The sequence below is a fragment of the Babylonia areolata genome, chromosome 35, assembly GCF_041734735.1.
Source record: "Babylonia areolata isolate BAREFJ2019XMU chromosome 35, ASM4173473v1, whole genome shotgun sequence".
NCBI classification, from domain to species: Eukaryota; Metazoa; Mollusca; class Gastropoda; order Neogastropoda; family Buccinidae; genus Babylonia; species Babylonia areolata.
The window spans coordinates 12,644,917-12,652,416 of NC_134910.1; positions in this window are offsets into that span (position 1 = coordinate 12,644,917).

Sequence of the window (7,500 nt, forward strand, 5' to 3'; positions counted from 1 at the left end):
GAACTGATTTAGAATCAACACAAAATAGAATCTGAAATATAATTTTCGGAAAGGATATCATAAAATTTAACGCTATTAGAATTGCTATGAGTTCATCTGTGAAGATGGACTTATTCTCTCCCAGATGAAATGGGGTTTGAAAGTTAAGGTCTGGAATAACGAAAGCAGCACCAGCTCTGTTATTTACAACAGAGCCATCTGTAAGTATCTTTAGATGATTAGGGTATTTCTCTTCCAAATGAATTCGTACTTGTGATGTAATTAAATTTATGTTGTCATCATTGGTCAGATCAGTGTGATCGATATCAAATTGCGCTCTTTGAAGTTCCCATGCAGGTGTAGGTGATACTACAGAACTTTTAGCAAAATGTGGGGTTTTATTCACGCCGGAATTTGTTAAAATATTTGACGTGTATGTTCCCAGTGTGTGGTATGAGAGGACATATATCTAGCTCTCTTTGGAAAATCTTAAACTTCTCAAGACAAATTTGCTACACGCAAGTTCCCTTTGATCCTCTAATGGTAATACTCCCGCTGCACTGTACGTTTTCTTACTGGAAGCATGGACTGGTAAGCCAAGTGCCAGTTTATATGCTCTGCAGTCTATTTGGGGGGGGGGGGGGGAGGGGGGGAGGGAGGGGAGGGAGGGTTACGGAAATCGTATCAGGTGTTCTGTTGCGTAGCAGTGTACATTATTGTATTATGCTTCACTGACTTTGAAACACTCGAGTGAAGTTCTCTGTGTGTGAAATAACCTTTACTAAGCTGGAGAAGGTGCGTCGTTATAATACATCCACACCTTCATTCCGCCTTTTATTTTATTTTATTTTATTTTGTTTTGTTTGTTTTTTTCGGAATGTCACAACCCGTAAGGGGTTGCCCATGAACCCCCACCCCTTCCCAGACTAGCTAACGTCCCGACAACACAAACACGGAGACACAGAAAAGTTCAGCTCGTTTTACTGTGGTCATGTAAACATACATAAATAAATGAACGCCACAAACCCAAGCATTACACACACACACACACACACACACACACACACACACACACACACACACACAGGGAGGGAGGTGAAGGAGAGGGATGGAAAGAGGGGGAGAAGGGAGAGAGAGAGGAGGGGGGGGGAAGAGATGGAAAAGATCGTTGTACATGAACACATGCATAGCAACCGTCACGAGCCGTGACACGGAATGTTAATTTTTTTCAGGAGCAAATCTCTCAGTAGAAATGCAGGAAAACTCCCCCAACACAGTATTTAAAGGGAGACCACTGAACAAACAGAAAAATGAACAATGCTTTTTTTTTTTGTCGTTACTGATTTGTGTCCCTTTACAAGATATGGTTTGGTTTTCGAATGTGTGTGTGGGAGGGGGGTGAGGGGCTGGAGAGGGGGGGGGGCAGTGGGGGGGGGGGGGGGTAGGAGGTTGCTGTGGCTCTGTGTGTGTGTGTGTTTGTGTGTGTGTGTGAGGGAGAGAGAGAGAGTGTGTGTGTAAATGTGTGTTACGTGTGTGCGGGTTTAGTTTTGTTTAACGTCTTTTCACTGTTCAGTGATATTAGACGAGGGGGGGGGGGAAAGGGAGGGAGGTGAGGGGGGGGGGGGGGGTGGGGGGGGGGAGGGTTCTGCGCATGGGAGATGAGGCGTGGAGTGTACTTGGGAAGAGGTGGTGGGAAGACTGCAGTGAATACTGAGTAGAAAACGAAGAGCTACGAAGGACTGTACCATCAGTGAACTATAACATGAATCAGTTTTAACAGTGAGTTAATCATCCATATAACAGTGAAAAGCATGCTTATCATAACAGATAATGTGTGTGTGTGTGTGTGTGCCAGTGTGTGTGTGTGTGTGTGTGTGTGTGTGTGTGTGTGTTTGTGTCTGTGACTGTGTCTGTGTGTGTATGCACAAGCACACGTGTGTGTGTGCCACTGTGATATTGAAAGACACACACACACACACACACTCGTCTGTGTGTGTGTGTGTGTGTGTGTGTGTGTGTGTGTGTGTGTGTGTGTGTGTAGTACACAATGAACGCTCGGTAATGCATTAGTAGCTCAGTGGGGAGGAGGGAGGTGGAGGGGAGAGGAGAGTGCTAGGGGGGTACGGGCCGGGAGAGGGGAGGAGGTGGGGGGGTCATGTCAATGCGTACCTGCTGAACTGATACACTGACGTACGCTACGCTAGGCCACTACACACACACACACACACACACACACACACACACACACACAACCACACACACACACACACACACACACACACACACACACACACACACACTTATGTTGAGTCATTTCCGAATCGAATTGAAACACTGCAATATGACACTGCGGTGGTGGTGGTTTTTGTTGTTCTTTGTATTCTCTCTCCCTCTCTCTCTCCCTCCCACTCTCTCTCTCCCTCTCTCTCTCTCCGTCTTTCTCTCCCTCTCTTTCTCTCTCCCTCTCTCTCCCTCTCTCTCTCTCCCTCCCTCTCTCTCTGTGTCTCCCTCTCTCTCTCCCTCTCTCCCTATCTCTCTCCCTCTCTCTCTCTCTCCCTCTCTCTCTCTCCCTCCCTCTCTCTCTGTGTCTCCCTCTCTCTCTCCCTCTCTCCCTATCTCTCTCCCTCTCTCTCTCTCTCTTCTCTCTCCCTCTCTCCCTCTCCCTCTCTCTCTGTCTTCTTTTCTCCCTCTGTCTCCCTCTCTCTGTCTGCCTCTCTCCCTCTCTCCTTTTCTCTCCCTCTCTCTGTCTTCCTCTCTCTCTCTCTCTTCCTCTCTCTCTGTCTCTCTCTCTCCCTCCCTCTCTCCCTCCCTGTCTCTCCCTCTCTCTCTTTCACCCTCTCTCCCTCTCTCTCCCCCTCTCTCCCTCTCTCTCTCTCCATCTTCCCCTCTCCCTCTTTCCCTCTCTCTTTCTCTCTCTATCCCTCTCTCTCTCTCTCCCCCTCTCTCTGTCTCTCCCCCTCTCCCTCTCTCTCTTTCCTCCTTGCAGGTTAGCAGACCTTATGTCTGTTAACTCAGTGTTACCTTTGTTAATGAAAATTATGTATTATGTTCCTTTGTGTGTTAGCCCCCCTTCAGTATGGGGCCAAGGCCTTTATCTGAATAAACATCTGAATCCGAATCTTTCCTCCTCCTCCTCCTCCTCTCTCTCTCTCTTCTCTCTCTCTCTCTCTCTCTCCATTCATTCATTTATCATTCATTTATTTCTTCCTTCCTTCATTCCTTCATTCATTCATCCTCTCTCTCTCTCTCTCTCTCTCTCTCTCTCTCTCTCTCTCAGTCACTCTATCTCTCTCATTACCATATTCATATACATTATTGTCATTAATGCAGGTATCATGATTATGTACTTGTAAATGCTACTGTGTAATAATATTGAGTGTATTTGAATTTCATATTATGTTTTTCTATAACCTTTTGTTATCTTGTGAACATTTTGATTTCATTTCTTTTTGCCCTGAGGGCTGGATGTAAAAAAAAAGCATATACATGCTTATTCCACTTCCCTCATTAAAAAGATTCGTTCGTTCGTTCGTTCGTTCTCTCTCTCTCTCTCTCTCTCTCTCTCTCTCTCTCTCTCTCTCTCTCTCTCTCTCTCGCTTGCTTTCAAAGCCAGTGACCTCACAATGAATCATTTCCGTTGGGTGTCAGTCAAAACCAAACACATCTGGAGTAAACGTACCCTTGGTAAGTCAACAAATGAGTCCCACTTGCTCCTCTCTCCCACATGACCCACCCTCTGTGTGTGTGTGTGTGGTGTGTGTGTGTGTGTGTGTGTGTGTGTGTGTGTGCGTGTGTGTGTGTGTGTGTGTGTCGTGTGTGTGTGTGAGTGTGTGTCTTGTGTGTGTGTGTGTTTGTGTGTGTGTGTGTGTGTGTTCGTTCTTTAGTCTAACGTCTTTTCACTGTATGTGATATTAGACGAGGGTAGGAAAAAAAATCGAGGGGGCGGGGGGTTGGACAGGGGATTGCGGGGGGGGGGGGGGGGGGGGGTTGCTGTGTACGCATGCGAGTAACGGTAAAAGTGTGTGTGTGTGTGTGTGTGTGTGTGTGTGTGTGTGTGTGTGTCGTGTGTGTGTGTGTGTGTTTTAGAGGGTGTGTGCATGCTGGGTATGTGTTCTTGTTTCCACAACCCACCGAACGCTGACATGGATTACAGGATCTTTAACGTGCGTATTTGACCTTCTGCGTGCGTTTACAAACGTAAGGGGGTTCAGGCACCACTGAGCAGGTCCGCACATTAATCATGTTGACCTGGGAGATGGGAAAAATCTCCGCCCTTTACCCACCAGGGGCGTCCAGTACGGGCATTGAACTCGGGGAGACCCCGAGCAAGAATCCAGCGCTATAACCATTGACGGGCGCAATAGCCGAGTGGTTAAAGCGTTGGACTGTCAATCTGAGGGTCCCGGGTTCGAATCACAGTGACGGCGCCTGGTGGGTAAAGGGTCTCGGAGATTTTTACGATCTCCCAGGTCAACATATGTACAGACCTGCTTAGTGCCTGAACCCCCCTTCGTGTGTATATGCAAGCAGAAGATCAAATACGCACGTTAAAGATCCTGTAATCCATGTCAGCGTTCGGTGGGTTATGGAAACAAGAAGAAACCCAGCATGCACACCTCCGAAAACGGAGTATGGCTGCCTGCATGGCGGGGTAAAAACGGTCATACACGTAAAAGCCCACTCGTGTGCAAACGAGTGAACGTGGGAGTTGCAGCCCACGAACGCAGAAGAAGAAGAAGAAGAAGAACCATTGCCGGACCACGGGGCCTTATGCATGCTGTGTTCTGACGGTCCTGGGGGCTTTTTTTTTTCTTTTTCTTTTTTTCTCCAACAGAAAGCAAGTCAGTAAGTTGCAGTTTCAGTTTCATTTTCTAACGGAGGCGTCACTGCGTTCAGACTTCTTCTTCTTCTTCTGCGTTCGTGGGCTGCAACTCCCACGTTCACTCGTATATACACGAGTGGGCTTTTACGTGTATGACCGTTTTTACCCAGCTATGTAGGCAGCCATACTCCGCTTTCGGGGGTGTGCATGCTGGGTATGTACTTGTTTCCATAACCCACCGAACGCTGACATGGATTACAGGATCTTTAACGTGCGTATTTGATCTTTTGCTTGCGTGTACACACGAAGGGGGTTCAGGCACTAGCAGGTCTGCACACATGTTGACCTGGGAGATCGGAAAAATCTCCACCCTTTACCCACCAGGCGCCGTCACCGAGATTCGAACCCGGGACCCTCAGATTGAAAGTCCAACGCTTTAACCATTCGGCTATTGCGCCCGTCACTGCGTTCAGACAAAAAAAAACCATGATATACTAAACCGCTGTCCCACATCTGGTACTGAGGAAAATGACTGACCATCAGCATAGCCCGACGCGCTTTGTATTGTATTGTATTGTATTGTATTGTTCTGTATTGCCTTGTGTTGTATTGTCTTGTATCGTCTTGTATTGTATTGTCACAACAGATTTCTCTGTGTGAAATTAGGGCTGCTCTCCAATGGGAGAACGCGTCGCTACACTGAGAACGCCAGCTGTTTTTCTTCTTCTTCTTCTTCTTCTTTTTATTTTATTTTATTTTGTATATATATATATATACACTTTTTCTGCCTGCAATGGGTTTTTTTTCTCCTTTGTTAGATTCACCAGTTTACTAAATAGGCGAATCGTTAAGACACCGATCAACTCAACTATTGATGCGCCCGACGGTATAAGAGGCTTCTAAGTTGACCTTTTTTTCTTCTTCTTTTTTTCATGCAGTCAGACTGACAGGCAGACGGACCGAACCCTACACTCTCCCCCTAATCATCGCAGACAGAGCGTGTGTGACAGTCAGCCGTGTCTGTGTCTGAAGATGGCCATCGGAACAGCAGAGGAGGTAACTGTTGTCTTGACTGGGTTAGAATTTGATTGCAGTGGAGAGTGTCTTGCCCCAAGTTACATCCCCACTCTCTCGGGCCAAGAGGGTTTCAGGACAGTCTGGAGTTGGGGATGGTTCCCAAAGGCCAGCTAGCCCCCAAGGCTGCAGCACTATGAGCCAATTCGTGCACTCTGTGTGTGTGTGTGTGTGTGTGTGTGTGTGTGTGTGTGTGTGTGTGTGTGTGTGTGTGTGTGTGTGTGTGTGTTCTATGAAATGCATTTTGTTTTAATCTAAGCCTGATTTTCTTCACACCTTTTATAATATGATTCATCTCTTAAGTGTGCTTTTTCATTCATATGAACACACTGGATGTTTTTCCATTGTCAGATAGCAGCTGATGTGTTTTTTAAGGCATGTTTATAGTCAACTGGATTATGTAAGGCGCTTTGAGCAGCATTGGTGCTGGATATCGCGCCATAGAAAAACTATGTATTATCATTATTATTATTATTATTATTATTATTATCACTGAAGAAGTTACATCCCCACTCTCTCGGCCACGAGGGTTTCAGGACAGTCGGCGTTGGGGATGGTTCCCAAAGGCCAACTAGCCCACAAGGCTACAGCACTAAGAGCCAACTCGTGCAAGAGTTTACATCCCCACTCTCTCGGCCAAGAGGGTTTTTGAACAGTCGGCTTTGGGGATGGTTACCCGCAAAGGCCAACTAGCCCCCAAGGCTGCAGTACTAACAGCCAACTCGTGCGCTGAAGAAGTTACACCCCTACTCTCTCGGCCAAGAAGGTTTTTGAACAGTCGGCGTTGGGGATGGTTCCCAAAGGCCAACTAGCCCCCACACATGGCTGTAACATTGAGAGCCAACTGCTGCAAGAGTTTACATCCCCACTCTCTCGGCCAAGAGAGTTTTTGAACAGTCGGCGTTGGAGATGATTCCCTAACACAACAACTCGCCCCCAAGGCTGCAATACTAACAGCCAACTCGTGCACTGAAGAAGTTACACCCCTACTCTCTCGGCCAAGAGGGTTTCAGGACAGTCTGGCGTTGGAGATGGTTCCCAAAGGCCAACTAGCCCCCAAGTAAAGGCTGCAACACTGACCTGAGCCAACTGCTGCAAGAGTTTACATCCCCACTCTCTCGGCCAAGACTGAGGGTTTTTGAACAGTCGGTGTTGGGGATGATTCCCTAAGACAAAAATTAGTCCCCAAGGCTGCAGCATTGAGAGCCAACTACTGCAAGAGGTTACATCCCTCGGCCAAGAGAGTAGTTGAACAGTCGGCGTTGTGGATGGTTCCCAAAGGCCAACTAGCCCCCAAGGCTGCAGCACTGAGAGCCAACTGCTGAAAGAGTTAACATCCCCACACTCTCGGCCAAGACTGAGGGTTTTTGAACAGTCGGCGTTGGGGATGGTTGCCAAAGGCCAACTAGCCCCCCCAAGGCTGTAGCGCTTACTCAAAGCCAGTGCAATGTTGCCTCCTAGTTCGAGGCCGTGTGATATAAAGGGAATAATAACTTTCCTCCCCCCCCCCCCACCCCCCCCCCCCCCCCCAAAAAAAAAAAAGCTGTAAGAGAGGGCGTGTCTTGCTCCTGACATGTGGGAATGTGGACGGAGAGAGATGAAGGGCAGGTATTTAGTTCTTTTAG